At 48.4% G+C, this 18,433-nt stretch overlaps 1 pseudogene; it reads right to left on the bottom strand.

The window, feature by feature from the left end:
- Positions 1 to 1,466: 1,466 nt before the first annotated feature.
- LOC124019613 overlaps positions 1,467 to 18,433 on the bottom strand; it is a 42,485-nt pseudogene continuing 25,518 nt past the window's right edge.

The following is an 18,433-nucleotide window of genomic DNA, read 5'->3' as shown; positions in this document are numbered from 1 at the left end:
GTTTCTGCCCGTACCACTAGACTCCTCCCCCTCCACTGTTTCTGTCCGTACCACTAGACTCCTCCCCCTCCACTGTTTCTCCACCTTTTTAAGTAAGAATATAACATGTTTCTGAACACTTCTACATTAAAAGTGGATTAATTCAGGATTATCCGTAACCATGGTAGCATCCACATTAATGTAGAAGCATTCAGAAATATATTCTATTCTTATATACAATAAAAGTGACTCCAAAATGACCTGTTTCTGGTCCTACTGGGAGAAAGAGGAACAACCGGAATGGTTTCTAGTCCTACTGGGAGAAAGAGGAATAACCGGAATGGTTTCTGGTCCTACTGGGAGAAAGAGGAACAACCGGAATGGTTTCTAGTCCTACTGAGAGAAAGAGGAACAACAGGTATGGTTTCTAGTCCTACTGGGAGAAAGAGGAACAACAGGTATGGTTTCTAGTCCTACTGGGAGAAAGAGGAACAACAGGTATGGTTTCTAGTCCTACTGGGAGAAAGAGGAACAATAGGAATGGTTTCTAGTCCTACTGGGAGAAAGAGGAACAATAGGTATGGTTTCTAGTCCTACTGGGAGAAAGAGGAACAACAGGTATGGTTTCTAGTCCTACTGGGAGAAAGAGGAACAACAGGTATGGTTTCTAGTCCTACTGGGAGAAAGAGGAACAACAGGTATGGTTTCTAGTGCTACTGGGAGAAAGAGGAACAACAGGTATGGTTTCTAGTCCTACTGGGAGAAAGAGGAACAATAGGAATGGTTTCTAGTCCTACTGGGAGAAAGAGGAACAATAGGTATGGTTTCTAGTCCTACTGGGAGAAAGAGGAACAACAGGTATGGTTTCTAGTCCTACTGGGAGAAAGAGGAACAACAGGTATGGTTTCTAGTCCTACTGGGAGAAAGAGGAACAACAGGTATGGTTTCTAGTGCTACTGGGAGAAAGAGGAACAACAGGTATGGTTTCTAGTCCTACTGGGAGAAAGAGGAACAACAGGTATGGTTTCTAGTGCTACTGAGAGAAAGAGGAACAATAGGAATGGTTTCTAGTCCTACTGGGAGAAAGAGGAATAACCAGAATGGTTTCTAGTCCTACTGTAGCAGGTCAAGACTTGTTAATTATTTGAAAAACAGCTGATTTGAGGTCATTGATTTTCCTCACGTAATTAACAAACATGTAAAATTAAAATCAGTCAAACAATGTCTTAAAATAACCAATCAATGGGTGATACTGTGTCCAGACACAGGGTAGACGGGGGGTGTCCAGACACAGGGTAGACGGGGGGTGTCCAAACACAGGGTAGACGGGGGGTGTCCAAACACAGGGTAGACGGGGGGTGTCCAAACACAGGGTAGACAGGGGGTGTCCAAACACAGGGTAGACAGGGGGTGTCCAAACACAGGGTAGACGTGTTGTGTCCAGACTGTTAAAAGTGCTGTAGTGTGGAGTTTACAGAAGGTCCCTCTCCAACCCCTACAGGGCTGAGGTCTCAGACACTAGGGAACAGCAGCACGGGCTCAGACAGCCCTCCTCTCCTCCTGCTCTTCAGGCCCGTCTCAGCCTGTTGCGCCGGTGGATCCTGTTACTGAACATCAGGTGAGGGTCAAACGTATATCTGCAGAGAGAAGAACAGAGGGGTGGTTAGAGCTGGGTGGTCTGCAGAGAGAAGAACAGAGGGGTGGTTAGAGCTGGGTGGTCTGCAGAGAGAAGAACAGAGGGGTGGTTAGAGCTGGGTGGTCTGCAGAGAGAAGAACAGAGGGGTGGTTAGAGCTGGGTGGTCTGCAGAGAGAAGAACAGAGGGGTGGTTAGAGCTGGGTGGTCTGCAGAGAGAAGAACAGAGGGGTGGTTAGAGCTGGGTAGTCTGCAGAGAGAAGAACAGAGGGGTGGTTAGAGCTGGGTGGTCTGCAGAGAGAAGAACAGAGGGTGGTTAGAGCTGGGTGGTCTGCAGAGAGAAGAACAGAGGAGTGGTTAGAGCTGGGTGGTCTGCAGAGAGAAGAACAGAGGGGTGGTTAGAGCTGGGTGGTCTGGGGAGAGAAGAACAGAGGGGTGGTTAGAGCTGGGTGGTCTGCAGAGAGAAGAACAGAGGGGTGGTTAGAGCTGGGTGGTCTGCAGAGAGAAGAACAGAGGGGTGGTTAGAGCTGGGTGGTCTGGGGAGAAAGAACAGAGGGGTGGTTAGAGCTGGGTAGTCTGCAGAGAGAAGAACAGAGGGGTGGTTAGAGCTGGGTGGTCTGCAGAGAGAAGAACAGAGGGGTGGTTAGAGCTGGGTGGTCTGCAGAGAGAAGAACAGAGGGGTGGTTAGAGCTGGGTGGTCTGGGGAGAGAAGAACAGAGGGGTGGTTAGAGCTGGGTGGTCTGCAGAGAGAAGAACAGAGGGGTGGTTAGAGCTGGGTAGTCTGCAGAGAGAAGAACAGAGGGGTGGTTAGAGCTGGGTGGTCTGCAGAGAGAAGAACAGAGGGGTGGTTAGAGCTGGGTAGTCTGCAGAGAGAAGAACAGAGGGGTGGTTAGAGCTGGGTGGTCTGCAGAGAGAAGAACAGAGGGGTGGTTAGAGCTGGGTAGTCTGCAGAGAGAAGAACAGAGGGGTGGTTAGAGCTGGGTGGTCTGGGGAGAAGAACAGAGGGGTGGTTAGAGCTGGGTGGTCTGGGGAGAGAAGAACAGAGGGGTGGTTAGAGCTGGGTGGTCTGGGGAGAGAAGAACAGAGGGGTGGTTAGAGCTGGGTGGTCTGGGGAGAGAAGAACAGAGGGGTGGTTAGAGCTGGGTGGTCTGGGGAGAGAAGAACAGAGGGGTGGTTAGAGCTGGGTAGTCTGCAGAGAGAAGAACAGAGGGGTGGTTAGAGCTGGGTGGTCTGCAGAGAGAAGAACAGAGGGGTGGTTAGAGCTGGGTGGTCTGCAGAGAGAAGAACAGAGGGGTGGTTAGAGCTGGGTGGTCTGGGGAGAGAAGAACAGAGGGGTGGTTAGAGCTGGGTGGTCTGGGGAGAGAAGAACAGAGGGGTGGTTAGAGCTGGGTGGTCTGCAGAGAGAAGAACAGAGGGGTGGTTAGAGCTGGGTGGTCTGGGGAGAGAAGAACAGAGGGGTGGTTAGAGCTGGGTGGTCTGGGGAGAGAAGAACAGAGGGGTGGTTAGAGCTGGGTGGTCTGGGAGAGAAGAACAGAGGGGTGTTAGAGCTGGGTGGTCTGGGAGAGAAGAACAGAGGGGTGTTAGAGCTGGGTGGTCTGGGGAGAGAAGAACAGAGGGGTGGTTAGAGCTGGGTGGTCTGGGGAGAGGAGAACAGAGGGGTGGTTAGAGCGGGGTGGTCTGCAGAGAGAAGAACAGAAGGGTGGTTAGAGCTGGGTGGTCTGGGGAGAGGGGTGGTTAGAGCTGGGTGGTCTGGGGAGAGGGGTGGTTAGAGCTGGGTGGTCTGGGGAGAGGAGAGGGTTAGAGCTGGGTGGTCTGGGGAGAGGAGAGGGGGGGGGTAGAGCTGGGTGGTCTGCAGAGAGAAGAACAGAAGGGTGGTTAAAGCTGGGTGGTCTGGGGAGAGGAGAGGGTTAGAGCTGGGTGGTCTGAGGAGAGGAGAGGGGGGGGTAGAGCTGGGTGGTCTGCAGAGAGAAGAACAGAGGGGTGGTTAAAGCTGGGTGGTCTGCAGAGAGGAGAACAGAGGGGTGGTTAGAGCTGGGTGGTCTGCAGAGAGGAGAACAGAAGGGTGGTTAGAGCTGGGTGGTCTGCAGAGAGAAGAACAGAGGGGTGGTTAGAGCTGGGTGGTCTGCAGAGAGAAGAACAGAGGGGTGGTTAGAGCTGGGTGGTCTGCAGAGAGAAGAACAGAGGGGTGGTTAGAGCTGGGTGGTCTGCAGAGAGAAGAACAGAGGGGTGGTTAGAGCTGGGTGGTCTGCAGAGAGAAGAACAGAGGGGTGGTTAGAGCTGGGTGGTCTGCAGAGAGAAGAACAGAGGGGTGGTTAGAGCTGGGTGGTCTGCAGAGAGAAGAACAGAGGGGTGGTTGGAGCTGGGTGGTCTGCAGAGAGAAGAACAGAGGGGTGGTTAGAGCTGGGTGGTCTGCAGAGAGAAGAACAGAGGGTTGGTTAGAGCTGGGTGGTCTGCAGAGAGAAGAACAGAGGGGTGGTTAGAGCTGGGTGGTCTGCAGAGAGAAGAACAGAGGGGGGGTTAGAGCTGGGTGGTCTGGGGAGAGGAGAGGGTTAGAGCTGGGTGGTCTGGGGAGAGGAGAGGGTTAGAGCTGGGTGGTCTGCAGAGAGAAGAACAGAGGGGTGGTTAGAGCTGGGTGGTCTGGGGAGAGGAGAGGGGTGGTTAGAGCTGGGTGGTCTGTGGAGATGAGAGGGGTGGTTAGAGCTGGGTGGTCTGGGGAGAGGAGAGGGGTGGTTAGAGCTGAGTGGTCTGGGGAGAGGAGAGGGGTGGTCTGGGGAGAGAGAGGGGTGGTTAGAGCTGGGTGGTCTGGGGAGAGGAGAGGGGTGGTTAGAGCTGGGTGGGCTGGGGAGAGGAGAGGGGTGGTTAGAGCTGGGTGGTCTGTAGAGAGGAGAGGGTTAGAGCTGGGTGGTCTGGGGAGAGGAGAGGGGTGGTTAGAGCTGGGTGGTCTGGGGAGAGGAGAGGGGGGTTAGAGCTGGGTGGTCTGGGGAGGAGTGGGGGGTAGAGCTGGGTGGTCTGGGGAGAGGAAAGGGGGTTAGAGCTGGGTGGTCTGTAGAGAGGAGAGGAGGGTTAGAGCTGGGTGGTCTGGGGAGAGGAGAGGAGAGGGGGTGTTAGAGCTGGGTGGTCTGGGGAGAGGAGTGTGGTGGTTAGAGCTGGGTGGTCTGTAGAGAGAGAGGGGTGGTTAGTTCTGGGTGGTCCGTGGAGAGGAGAGGGGTGGGGTAGAGCTGGGTGGTCTGTAGAGAGGAGAGGGTTAGTTCTGGGTGGTCTGGGGAGAGGAGAGAGGGGGGTGGTAGAGCTGGGTGGTCTGTAGAGAGAAGAACAGAGGGGTGGTTAGAGCTGGGTGGTCTGGGGAGAGGAGAGGGTGGTTAGAGCTGGGTGGTCTGGGGAGAGGAGAGGGTTAGAGCTGGGTGGTCTGTAGAGAGGAGAGGGGGTTAGAGCTGGGTGATCTGGGGAGAGGAGAGGGGGGTTAGAGCTGGGTGGTCTGGGGAGAGGAGAGGGGGTTAGAGCTGGGTGGTCTGTAGAGAGGAGAGGGGGTTAGAGCTGGGTGGTCTGCAGAGAGAAGAACAGAGGGGGTGGTTAGAGCTGGGTGGTCTGCAGAGAGAAGAACAGAGGGGTGGTTGGAGCTGGGTGGTCTGCAGAGAGAAGAACAGAGGGGTGGTTAGAGCTGGGTGGTCTGCAGAGAGAGAACAGAGGGGTGGTTAGAGCTGGGTGGTCTGCAGAGAGAAGAACAGAGGGGGGTTAGAGCTGGGTGGTCTGGGGAGAGGAGAGGGTTAGAGCTGGGTGGTCTGGGGAGAGGAGAGGGTTAGAGCTGGGTGGTCTGCAGAGAGAAGAACAGAGGGGTGGTTAGAGCTGGGTGGTCTGCAGAGAGAAGAGAGGGGGGTTAGAGCTGGGTGGTCTGCAGAGAGAAGAACAGAGGGGTGGTTAGAGCTGGGTGGTTTGGGGAGAGGAGAGGGGTGGTTAGAGCTGGGTGGTCTGGGGAGAGGAGAGGGGGGTTAGAGCTGGGTGGTCTGTAGAGAGGAGAGGGGGTTAGAGCTGGGTGGTCTGGGGAGAGAGGGTTAGAGCTGGGTGGTCTGGGGAGAGGAGTGGGTGGTTAGAGCAGGGTGGTCTGTAGAGAGGAGAGGGGGGTTAGTTCTGGGTGGTCCGTGGAGAGGAGAGGGGTGGGGTAGAGCTGGGTGGTCTGTAGAGAGGGAGGGTTAGTTCTGGGTGGTCTGGGGAGAGGGTTAGAGCTGGGTGGTCTGTAGAGAGGAGAGGGGGTTAGAGCTGGGTGGTCTGGGGAGAGGAGAGGGGTGGTTAGAGCTGGGTGGTCTGGGGAGAGGAGAGGGGGTTAGAGCTGGGTGGTCTGTAGAGAGGAGAGGGGTTAGAGCTGGGTGGTCTGTAGAGAGGAGTGTGGTGGTTAGAGCTGGGTGGTCTGTAGAGAGGAGAGGGGATTAGTTCTGGGTGGTCTGGGGAGAGGAGTGGGTGGTTAGTTCTGGGTGGTCTGGGGAGAGGAGTGTGGTGGTTAGTTCTGGGTGGTCTGGGGAGAGGAGTGTGGTGGTTAGTTCTGGGTGGTCTGGGGAGAGGAGTGTGGTGGTTAGTTCTGGGTGGTCTGGGGAGAGGAGAGGGGTGGTTAGTTCTGGGTGGTCCGTGGAGAGGAGAGGGGTGGGGTAGAGCTGGGTGGTCTGGGGAGAGGAGAGGGTTAGTTCTGGGTGGTCTGGGGAGAGGAGATGGTTAGAGCTGGGTGGTCTGGGGAGAGGAGAGAGGGGGTGGTAGAGCTGGGTGGTCTGTAGAGAGGGGGGGTAGAGCTGGGTGGTCTGTAGAGAGGAGAAGGGGTTAGAGCTGGGTGGTCTGGGGAGAGGAGAGGAGTGGGGGGTAGAGCTGGGTGGTCTGGGGAGAGGGTTAGAGCTGGGTGGTCTGTAGAGAGGAGAGGAGTGGGGGGTAGAGCTGGGTGGTCTGGGGAGAGGAGAGGGTTAGAGCTGGGTGGTCTGTAGAGAGGAGAGGAGTGGGGGGTAGAGCTGGGTGGTCTGTAGAGAGGGGGGTAGAGCTGGGTGGTCTGTAGAGAGGAGAGGAGTGGGGGGTAGAGCTGGGTGGTCTGGGGAGAGGAGAGGGGTGGGGGAAGAGCTGGGTGGTCTGTAGAGAGGAGAGGGGTGGGGGGAAGAGCTGGGTGGTCTGTAGAGAGGAGAGGGGTGGGAGGGGTAGAGCTGGGTGGTCTGTAGAGAGGAGATGGGGGGGGGTCTAGTAGAGCTGGGTGGTCTGTAGAGAGGAGAGGGGGGTAGAGCTGGGTGGTCTGTAGAGAGGAGAGGGTTAGAGCTGGGTGGTCTGTAGAGAGGGAGGGTTAGAGCTGGGTGGTCTGTAGAGAGGAGGGTTAGAGCTGGGTGGTCTATAGAGAGGAGAGGGGTGGGGGGGTAGAGCTGGGTGGTCTGTAGAGAGGAGAGGAGAGGGGGGGTAGAGCTGGGTGGTCTGTAGAGAGGAGATGGGTAGTGCTGGGTGGTTGGTCAGTGTACCGTGCATACCGTGTATCGTAGACCCCAGGGTCCTACAGGACTGGGGTAGAGCTGGGTGGTCTGTAGAGAGGAGATGGGTAGAGCTGGGTGGTTGGTCAGTGTACCATGCATACCGTGTATCGTAGACCCCAGGGTCCTACAGGACTGGGGTAGTGCTGGGTGGTTGGTCAGTGTACCGTGCATACCGTGTATCGTAGACCCCAGGGGTCCTACAGGACTGGGGTAGAGCTGGGTGGTTGGTCAGTGTACCGTGCATACCGTGTATCGTAGACCCCAGGGGTCCTACAGGACTGGGGTAGTGCTGGGTGGTTGGTCAGTGTACCGTGCATACCGTGTATCGTAGACCCCAGGGGTCCTACAGGACTGGGGTAGAGCTGGGTGGTTGGTCAGTGTACCGTGCGTACCGTGTATCGTAGACCCCAGGGGTCCTACAGGACTGGGGTAGAGCTGGGTGGTTGGTCAGTGTACCGTGTGTACCGTGTATCGTAGACCCCAGGGGTCCTACAGGACTGGGGTAGAGCTGGGTGGTTGGTCAGTGTACCGTGCGTACCGTGTATCGTAGACCCCAGGGGTCCTACAGGACTGGGGTAGAGCTGGGTGGTTGGTCAGTGTACCGTGCGTACCGTGTATCGTAGACCCCAGGGGTCCTACAGGACTGGGGTAGAGCTGGGTGGTTGGTCAGTGTACCGTGCGTACCGTGTATCGTAGACCCCAGGGGTCCTACAGGATTGGGGTAGAGCTGGGTGGTTGGTCAGTGTACCGTGCGTACCGTGTATCGTAGACCCCAGGGGTCCTACAGGACTGGGGTAGAGCTGGGTGGTCTGTAGAGAGGAGAGGGGGATTAGTTCTGGGTGGTCTGGGGAGAGGAGTGTGGTGGTTAGTTCTGGGTGGTCTGGGGAGAGGAGTGTGGTGGTTAGTTCTGGGTGGTCTGGGGAGAGGAGTGTGGTGGTTAGTTCTGGGTGGTCTGGGGAGAGGAGTGTGGTGGTTAGTTCTGGGTGGTCTGGGGAGAGGAGAGGGGTGGTTAGTTCTGGGTGGTCCGTGGAGAGGAGAGGGTGGGGTAGAGCTGGGTGGTCTGGGGAGAGGAGAGGGTTAGTTCTGGGTGGTCTGGGGAGAGGAGATGGTTAGAGCTGGGTGGTCTGGGGAGAGGAGAGAGGGGGTGGTAGAGCTGGGTGGTCTGTAGAGAGGGGGGTAGAGCTGGGTGGTCTGTAGAGAGGAGAGGGGGGTTAGAGCTGGGTGGTCTGGGGAGAGGAGAGGAGTGGGGGGTAGAGCTGGGTGGTCTGGGGAGAGGGTTAGAGCTGGGTGGTCTGTAGAGAGGAGAGGAGTGGGGGGTAGAGCTGGGTGGTCTGGGGAGAGGAGAGGGTTAGAGCTGGGTGGTCTGTAGAGAGGAGAGGAGTGGGGGGTAGAGCTGGGTGGTCTGTAGAGAGGGGGTAGAGCTGGGTGGTCTGTAGAGAGGAGAGGAGTGGGGGGTAGAGCTGGGTGGTCTGGGGAGAGGAGAGGGGTGGGGGGAAGAGCTGGGTGGTCTGTAGAGAGGAGAGGGGTGGGGGGAAGAGCTGGGTGGTCTGTAGAGAGGAGAGGGGTGGGAGGGGTAGAGCTGGGTGGTCTGTAGAGAGGAGATGGGGGGGGAGTAGAGCTGGGTGGTCTGTAGAAGGAGAGGGGGGTAGAGCTGGGTGGTCTGTAGAGAGGAGAGGGTTAGAGCTGGGTGGTCTGTAGAGAGGAGGGTTAGAGCTGGGTGGTCTGTAGAGGGGGGGTTAGAGCTGGGTGGTCTATAGAGAGGAGAGGGGTGGGGGGGTAGAGCTGGGTGGTCTGTAGAGAGGAGAGGAGAGGGGGGGGGGTAGAGCTGGGTGGTCTGTAGAGAGGAGATGGGTAGTGCTGGGTGGTTGGTCAGTGTACCGTGCATACCGTGTATCGTAGACCCCAGGGGTCCTACAGGACTGGGGTAGAGCTGGGTGGTCTGTAGAGAGGAGATGGGTAGAGCTGGGTGGTTGGTCAGTGTACCATGCATACCGTGTATCGTAGACCCCAGGGGTCCTACAGGACTGGGGTAGTGCTGGGTGGTTGGTCAGTGTACCGTGCATACCGTGTATCGTAGACCCCAGGGGTCCTACAGGACTGGGGTAGAGCTGGGTGGTTGGTCAGTGTACCGTGCATACCGTGTATCGTAGACCCCAGGGGTCCTACAGGACTGGGGTAGTGCTGGGTGGTTGGTCAGTGTACCGTGCATACCGTGTATCGTAGACCCCAGGGGTCCTACAGGACTGGGGTAGAGCTGGGTGGTTGGTCAGTGTACCGTGCATACCGTGTATCGTAGACCCCAGGGGTCCTACAGGACTGGGGTAGAGCTGGGTGGTTGGTCAGTGTACTGTGCGTACCGTGTATCGTAGACCCCAGGGTCCTACAGGACTGGGGTAGAGCTGGGTGGTTGGTCAGTGTACCGTGCGTACCGTGTATCGTAGACCCCAGGGGTCCTACAGGACTGGGGTAGAGCTGGGTGGTTGGTCAGTGTACCGTGTGTACCGTGTATAACGTAGACCCCAGGGGTCCTACAGGACTGGGGTAGAGCTGGGTGGTTGGTCAGTGTACCGTGCGTACCGTGTATCGTAGACCCCAGGGGTCCTACAGGACTGGGGTAGAGCTGGGTGGTTGGTCAGTGTACCGTGCGTACCGTGTATCGTAGACCCCAGGGGTCCTACAGGACTGGGGTAGAGCTGGGTGGTTGGTCAGTGTACCGTGCGTACCGTGTATCGTAGACCCCAGGGGTCCTACAGGATTGGGGTAGAGCTGGGTGGTTGGTCAGTGTACCGTGCGTACATTATAACTGTATCGTAGACCCCAGGGGTCCTACAGGACTGGGGTAGAGCTGGGTGGTTGGTCAGTGTACCGTGCGTACCGTGTATCGTAGACCCCAGGGGTCCTACAGGACTGGGGTAGAGCTGGGTGGTTGGTCAGTGTACCGTGCGTACAGTGTATCGTAGACCCCAGGGGTCCTACAGGACTGGGGTAGAGCTGGGTGGTTGGTCAGTGTACCGTGCGTACCGTGTATCGTAGACCCCAGGGGTCCTACAGGACTGGGGTAGAGCTGGGTGGTTGGTCAGTGTACCGTGCGTACCGTGTATCGTAGACCCCAGGGGTCCTACAGGACTGTCCAGAACAGGACTGGAGCATCATCAGTCTGTGGTTCATCTTCTCCAGGACTTCCTGGTCGATGGTCTTAGCCAGGTTAATGAGCTGGTAGGGGTCAACTGTCATGTTATATACCTCTACAAACACCTGGGGAACACAGAGAGAGAGTTAGTTATTACTAATGACCTGGTAGGGGTCTACTGTCATGTTATATACCTCTACAAACACCTGGGGAACACAGAGAGAGAGTTAGTTATTACTAATGACCTGGTAGGGGTCTACTGTAATGTTAAACACCTGGGGAACACAGAGATATTAGCTGGTGAGATGTCTACACATCCCTAGTGACTAAACAGTTCTCTCCCTTTTACCTCATTGTCATCAAACTCGCAGTACTGGAGGTTGACAGAGGAGGCGACGGTACGAACGCAGGCGTAAGTGTTGTTGAAGGAGTCCTCACACACACAGTCAGGGAAACATACGGAGACCCCAGGACCCAGCAGGGGGCAGGCGGGATCAGACACATTAGACCCCTCCCCTTCATACTCCACCAGGAAGTCTGTTCTCCACGTAGTGCTGTTCACAGATCCCTCCTGACACAGAGAATACACACACCAGTTAAACACAGATCCCTCCTGACACAGAGAATACACACACCAGTTAAACACAGAATACACACACCAGTTAAACACAGAATACACACACCAGTTAAACACAGAGAACACACACACCAGTTAAACACTGATCCCTCCTGAGAACACACACACCAGTTAAACACTGATCCCTCCTGAGAACACACACACCAGTTAAACACTGATCCCTCCTGAGAATACACACACCAGTTAAAACACAGAGAATACACACACCAGTTAAAACACAGATCCCTCCTGACACAGAGAATACACACACCTGCCACCATGTCTGGGCCGCGTTGCGCTAGGCCGCTGGGCTGCGTTGCGCTAGGCCGCTGGGCTGCGTTGCGCTAGGCCGCTGGGCTGCGTTGCGCTAGGCCGCTGCGTTGCGCTAGGCCGCTGCGCTGCGTTGCGCTAGGCCGCTGCGCTGCGTTGCGCTAGGCCGCTGCGCTGCGTTGCGCTAGGCCGCTGCGCTGCGTTGCGCTAGGCCGCTGCGCTGCGTTGCGCTAACCGCTGCGTAAAGGATGCGTTGCGCTAACTGCGCTGCGGATAGGCATTGCGCTGCTTGCGCTAGGCCGCTACGCTGCGTTGCGCTAAGGATGCGCTGCGTTGCGCTAGGCTCTGCGCTGCGTAGCGCTAGGCCGCTGCGCTGCGTTGCGCTAGGCCGCTGCGCTGCGTTGCGCTACATGCGTTGCGCTAACTGCGCTGCGCTAGGCCGCTGCATGCGTTAACGCATAAAGGATAGCATTATAACTCTGCCCTGCGTTGGCTAGGCCGCTGCCCTGCGCTAGGCCGCTGCCCTGCGCTAGGCCGCTGCCCTGCGCTGGCTAGGGGCGTTACGCTATGCGCTCATGCGCTAGGCATTATAACGCTGCATTATAACCATAAAGCTGCGTTGCGCTAGGATACTAGGCTGCGTTGCGCTAACTTCAGGCTGCGTTGGCTAGGATACATTATAACTAGGCTGCGTTGCGCTAGGCTTCTAGGCTGCGTTGCGCTAGGCTTCTAGGCTGCGTTGCGCTAGGCTTCTAGGCTGCGTTGCGCTAGGCTTCTAGGCTGCGTTGCGCTAGGCTTCTAGGCTGCGTTGCGCTAGGCTTCTAGGCTGCGTTGCGCTAGGCTGCTTTGTGCTAGGCTGCGTTGTGCTAGGCTGCGTTGCGCTAGGCTGCGTTGTGCTAGGCTGCGTTGTGCTAGGCTGCGTTGTGCTAGGCTGCGTTGTGCTAGGCTACTAGGTGTTATATATAGTATAGTGGGTTCTCACCAGTACAGACAGGAAGGACATGATGTTGTACTAGGTGTTATATATAGTATAGTGGGTTCTCACCAGTACAGACAGGAAGGACATGACGTTGTACTAGGTGTTATATATAGTATAGTGGGTTCTCACCAGTACAGACAGGAAGGACATGACGTTGTACTAGGTGTTATATATAGTATAGTGGGTTCTCACCAGTACAGACAGGAAGGACATTCCGTCCATGGCAGTCTTGCTGACGTTGTAACCGGCCATGTCCAGGATGGTAGGACCCAGGTCAACGTTCTGGACCGCCAGCCCGGTGGTCTGGTTAGGCTTGATGTTGGGCCCTCGGATCAGCAGAGGAACTCTTATATCAGACTCATACAGCTGCCTCTTATCCAGGGGATAGAATAACCTGGGGGGTGGGAGGAGGAGAGGGGGAATCAGCAGTGGTATCCAGGGGGAGACATTATAACCTGGGGGGTGGGAGGAAGGAGGGGGGGGGTGGAGCTTTATTTTCTTAAGGCGGTGTATGTGTGTGTGTTTGTGTACCTGTGTCAGGTGTGTTGTGTACCTGTGTGGTATCCGTTGTCTGAGGTAAAGATGATGTAAGTGTTGTCCAGTTCCCCTCTGACCTCTAACCTCTTCACCACCTTCTCCACCAAGTCATCCACTGACAGCAGAGTACGCCACCTAGTGGCGGGGGGGGCAAACTTTACTCAAAGGATAGGGGGGGTACACATTATAACTCATAAAGGATACATTATAACTCATAAAGGATACATTATAACTCATATAGGATACATTATAACTCATAAAGGATACATTATAACTCATAAAGGATACATTATAACTCATATAGGATACATTATAACTCATAAAGGATACATTATAACTCATAAAGGATACATTATCACTCATAAAGGATACATTATCACTCATAAAGGATACATTATAACTCATAAAGGATACATTATCACTCATAAAGGATACATTATAACTCATATAGGATACATTATAACTCATAAAGGATACATTATAACTCATAAAGGATACATTATCACTCATAAAGGATACATTATCACTCATAAAGGATACATTATCACTCATAAAGGATACATTATCACTCATAAAGGATACATTATAACTCATATAGGATACATTATCACTCATAAAGGATACATTATAACTCATATAGGATACATTATAACTCATAAAGGATAGGGGGGATACATTATAACTCATAAAGGATACATTATAACTCATAAAGGATACATTATAACTCATAAAGGATACATTATAACTCATAAAGGATACATTATAACTCATAAAGGATACATTATAACTCATAAACTCATAGGGGGATACATTATAACTCATAAAGGATACATTATAACTCATAAAGGATACATTATAACTCATAAAGGATACATTATAACTCATAAAGGATACATTATAACTCATAAAGGATACATTATAACTCATAAAGGATACATTATAACTCATAAAGGATACATTATAACTCATAAAGGATACATTATAACTCATAAAGGATAGGGGGGGATACATTATAACTCATAAAGGATACATTATAACTCATAAAGGATACATTATAACTCATAAAGGATAGGGGGATACATTATAACTCATAAAGGATACATACATTATAACTCATAAAGGATACATTATAACTCATAAAGGATAGGGGGATACATTATAACTCATAAAGGATACATTATAACTCATAAAGGATACATTATAACTCATAAAGGATAGGGGGGGATACATTATAACTCATAAAGGATACATTATAACTCATAAAGGATACATTATAACTCATAAAGGATAGGGGGGGATACATTATAACTCATAAAGGATACATTATAACTCATAAAGGATAGGGGGGATACATTATAACTCATAAAGGATACATTATAACTCATAAAGGATACATTATAACTCATAAAGGATAGGGGGGATACATTATAACTCATAAAGGATAGGGGGGATACATTATAACTCATAAAGGATACATTATAACTCATAAAGGATACATTATAACTCATAAAGGATAGGGGGGGATACATTATAACTCATAGGATACATTATAACTCATAAAGGATACATTATAACTCATAAAGGATACATTATAACTCATAAAGGATAGGGGGGATACATTATAACTCATAAAGGATACATTATAACTCATAAAGGATACATTATAACTCATAAAGGATACATTATAACTCATAAAGGATAGGGGGGGATACATTATAACTCATAAATAACTCATAAAGGATACATTATAACTCATAAAGGATACATTATACATTATAACTCATAAAGGATACATTATAACTCATAAAGGATAGGGGGGGATACATTATAACTCATAAAGGATACATTATAACTCATAAAGGATACATTATAACTCATAAAGGATAGGGGGGGATACATTATAACTCATAAAGGATACATTATAACTCATAAAGGATACATTATAACTCATAAAGGATAGGGGGGATACATTATAACTCATAAAGGATACATTATAACTCATAAAGGATACATTATAACTCATAAAGGATACATTATAACTCATAAAGGATACATTATAACTCATAAAGGATACATTATAACTCATAAAGGATACATTATAACTCATAAAGGATAGGGGGGGATACATTATAACTCATAAAGGATACATTATAACTCATAAAGGATACATTATAACTCATAAAGGATACATTATAACTCATAAAGGATACATTATAACTCATAAAGGATACATTATAACTCATAAAGGATACATTATAACTCATAAAGGATAGGGGGATACATTATAACTCATAAAGGATACATTATAACTCATAAAGGATACATTATAACTCATAAAGGATACATTATAACTCATAAAGGATACATTATAACTCATAAAGGATACATTATAACTCATAAAGGATACATTATAACTCATAAAGGATAGGGGGGGATACATTATAACTCATAAAGGATACATTATAACTCATAAAGGATACATTATAACTCATAAAGGATACATTATAACTCATAAAGGATACATTATAACTCATAAAGGATAGGGGGGGATACATTATAACTCATAAAGGATAGGGGGGGATACATTATAACTCATAAAGGATACATTATAACTCATAAAGGATAGGGGGGATACATTATAACTCATAAAGGATACATTATAACTCATAAAGGATACATTATAACTCATAAAGGATACATTATAACTCATAAAGGATACATTATAACTCATAAAGGATACATTATAACTCATAAAGGATACATTATAACTCATAAAGGATACTCATATAGGATACATTATAACTCATAAAGGATACATTATAACTCATAAAGGATACATTATAACTCATAAAGGATAGGGGGGGATACATTATAACTCATAAAGGATACATTATAACTCATAAAGGATACATTATAACTCATAAAGGATACATTATAACTCATAAAGGATACATTATAACTCATAAAGGATACATTATAACTCATAAAGGATAGGGGGGGATACATTATAACTCATAAAGGATAGGATACATTATAACTCATAAAGGATACATTATAACTCATAAAGGATACATTATAACTCATAAAGGATACATTATAACTCATAAAGGATACATTATAACTCATAAAGGATACATTATAACTCATAAATAACTCATAAAGATACATTATAACTCATAAAGGATAGGGGGGATACATTATAACTCATAAAGGATAGGGGGGGATACATTATAACTCATAAAGGATACATTATAACTCATAAAGGATACATTATAACTCATAAAGGATACATTATAACTCATAAAGGATACATTATAACTCATAAAGGATAGGGGGGGATACATTATAACTCATAAAGGATACATTATAACTCATAAAGGATACATTATAACTCATAAAGGATACATTATAACTCATAAAGGATAGGGGGGATACATTATAACTCATAAAGGATACATTATAACTCATAAAGGATACATTATAACTCATAAAGGATAGGGGGGATACATTATAACTCATAAAGGATACATTATAACTCATAAAGGATACATTATAACTCATAAAGGATACATTATAACTCATAAAGGATAGGGGGGGATACATTATAACTCATAAAGGATACATTATAACTCATAAAGGATAGGGGGGATACATTATAACTCATAAAGGATACATTATAACTCATAAAGGATACATTATAACTCATATAGGATACATTATAACTCATATAGGATACATTATAACTCATAAAGGATACATTATAACTCATAAAGGATACATTATAACTCATAAAGGATACATTATAACTCATAAAGGATACATTATAACTCATAAAGGATACATTATAACTCATAAAGGATAGGGGGGGGATACATTATAACTCATAAAGGATAGGGGGGATACATTATAACTCATAAAGGATACATTATAACTCATAAAGGATACATTATAACTCATAAAGGATACATTATAACTCATAAGGATACATTATAACTCATAAAGGATAGGGGGGGATACATTATAACTCATAAAGGATACATTATAACTCATAAAGGATACATTATAACTCATAAAGGATACATTATAACTCATAAAGGATAGGGGGGGATACATTATAACTCATAAAGGATACATTATAACTCATAAAGGATACATTATAACTCATAAAGGATAGGGGGGATACATTATAACTCATAAAGGATAGGGGGGATACATTATAACTCATAAAGGATACATTATAACTCATAAAGGATACATTATAACTCATAAAGGATAGGGGGGATACATTATAACTCATAAAGGATACATTATAACTCATAAAGGATACATTATAACTCATAAAGGATACATTATAACTCATATAGGATACATTATAACTCATAAAGGATACATTATAACTCATAAAGGATACATTATAACTCATAAAGGATACATTATAACTCATAAAGGATACATTATAACTCATATAGGATACATTATAACTCATAAAGGATACATTATAACTCATAAAGGATAGGGGGGGATACATTATAACTCATAAAGGATACATTATAACTCATAAAGGATACATTATAACTCATATAGGATACATTATAACTCATAAAGGATACATTATAACTCATAAAGGATACATTATAACTCATAGGATACATTATAACTCATAAAGGATACATTATAACTCATAAAGGATACATTATAACTCATATAGGATAGGGGGGGATACATTATAACTCATAAAGGATATGAGTTTGGCCCTGTCTCGGGGGTTATAACTCATAAAGGATGGGACCATACATTATAACTCCTGATCCTGTCTCAGCCTCCAAAGGATACATTATAACTCAGTAAAGGATAGGGTCAGTTTGTTTAACTCAAAGGATACATTATAACCTGTCCTAAAGGATGTCCTATGGATAAATAACTCATAAAGGATAGGGGGATTCTCTAATTCTCTCCTTATAACTCTAAAGGATACTTATAACTCATAGGACCTGAGCCCTAGAACCATGCCCCAGGACTACCTGACATTATAACTCCTTGGATACATTATAACTCATAAAGGAGTCATTATAACTCTGGCCATGCTGCTGCTCCATTATAACTGGCCTGGGCCCTAACCATGTCCCAGGATACATTATAACTCATAATGAGGATACATTATAACTCATAAAGGATGTATAACCAGTCCACCTGGCCATGCTCCTGCTCCAGGATTCATTATAACTGTTCTGCCTTATAATTCAACCATGCTGGTCATTTATTTGAACATCTAAAGGATACACGTTCTGTTATAATCTCCACTCATAAAGGATACATTATAACCATAAAGGACTGACCCCACATATGCTCTGGATCTAAACTCATTCTCTCATTATAACTCATAAAGGAGGACCTTAGCCCTAGGACCGTGCCCCAGGACTACCTGACATGATGGCTCCTTGCTGTCCCCAGTACCTGATACATTATAACTCCAGTTTCAACTGTTCTGCCTTATAACTCATAAAGGATACATTATAACCATGGGTACATTTATAACATTTAACATCTTGGTCATTTTCTGTTATAATCTCTACCCGGCACAGCCAGATAGAGGACTGGCCACCCCACATTATAACTCATAAAGGATTCTTCCTAGGTTTTGGCCTTTCTAAAGGATTTTTAACCTAGCCACCGTTTTAACTGCATTGTTTGCTGTTTGGGGTTTTAGGCTGGGTTTAACTCATAAAGGACTTTGAGATATCAGCTGATGTCATAAAGGGCTATATAAATAAATTTGATTTGATTTGATTTGATAAAGGATACA

The sequence above is a fragment of the Oncorhynchus gorbuscha genome, unplaced genomic scaffold (assembly GCF_021184085.1).
Source record: "Oncorhynchus gorbuscha isolate QuinsamMale2020 ecotype Even-year unplaced genomic scaffold, OgorEven_v1.0 Un_scaffold_639, whole genome shotgun sequence".
NCBI lineage: Eukaryota > Metazoa > Chordata > Actinopteri > Salmoniformes > Salmonidae > Oncorhynchus > Oncorhynchus gorbuscha.
Note: the sequence above shows the minus strand (reverse complement) of the source record. Positions and strands in the feature narration are given on the sequence as shown.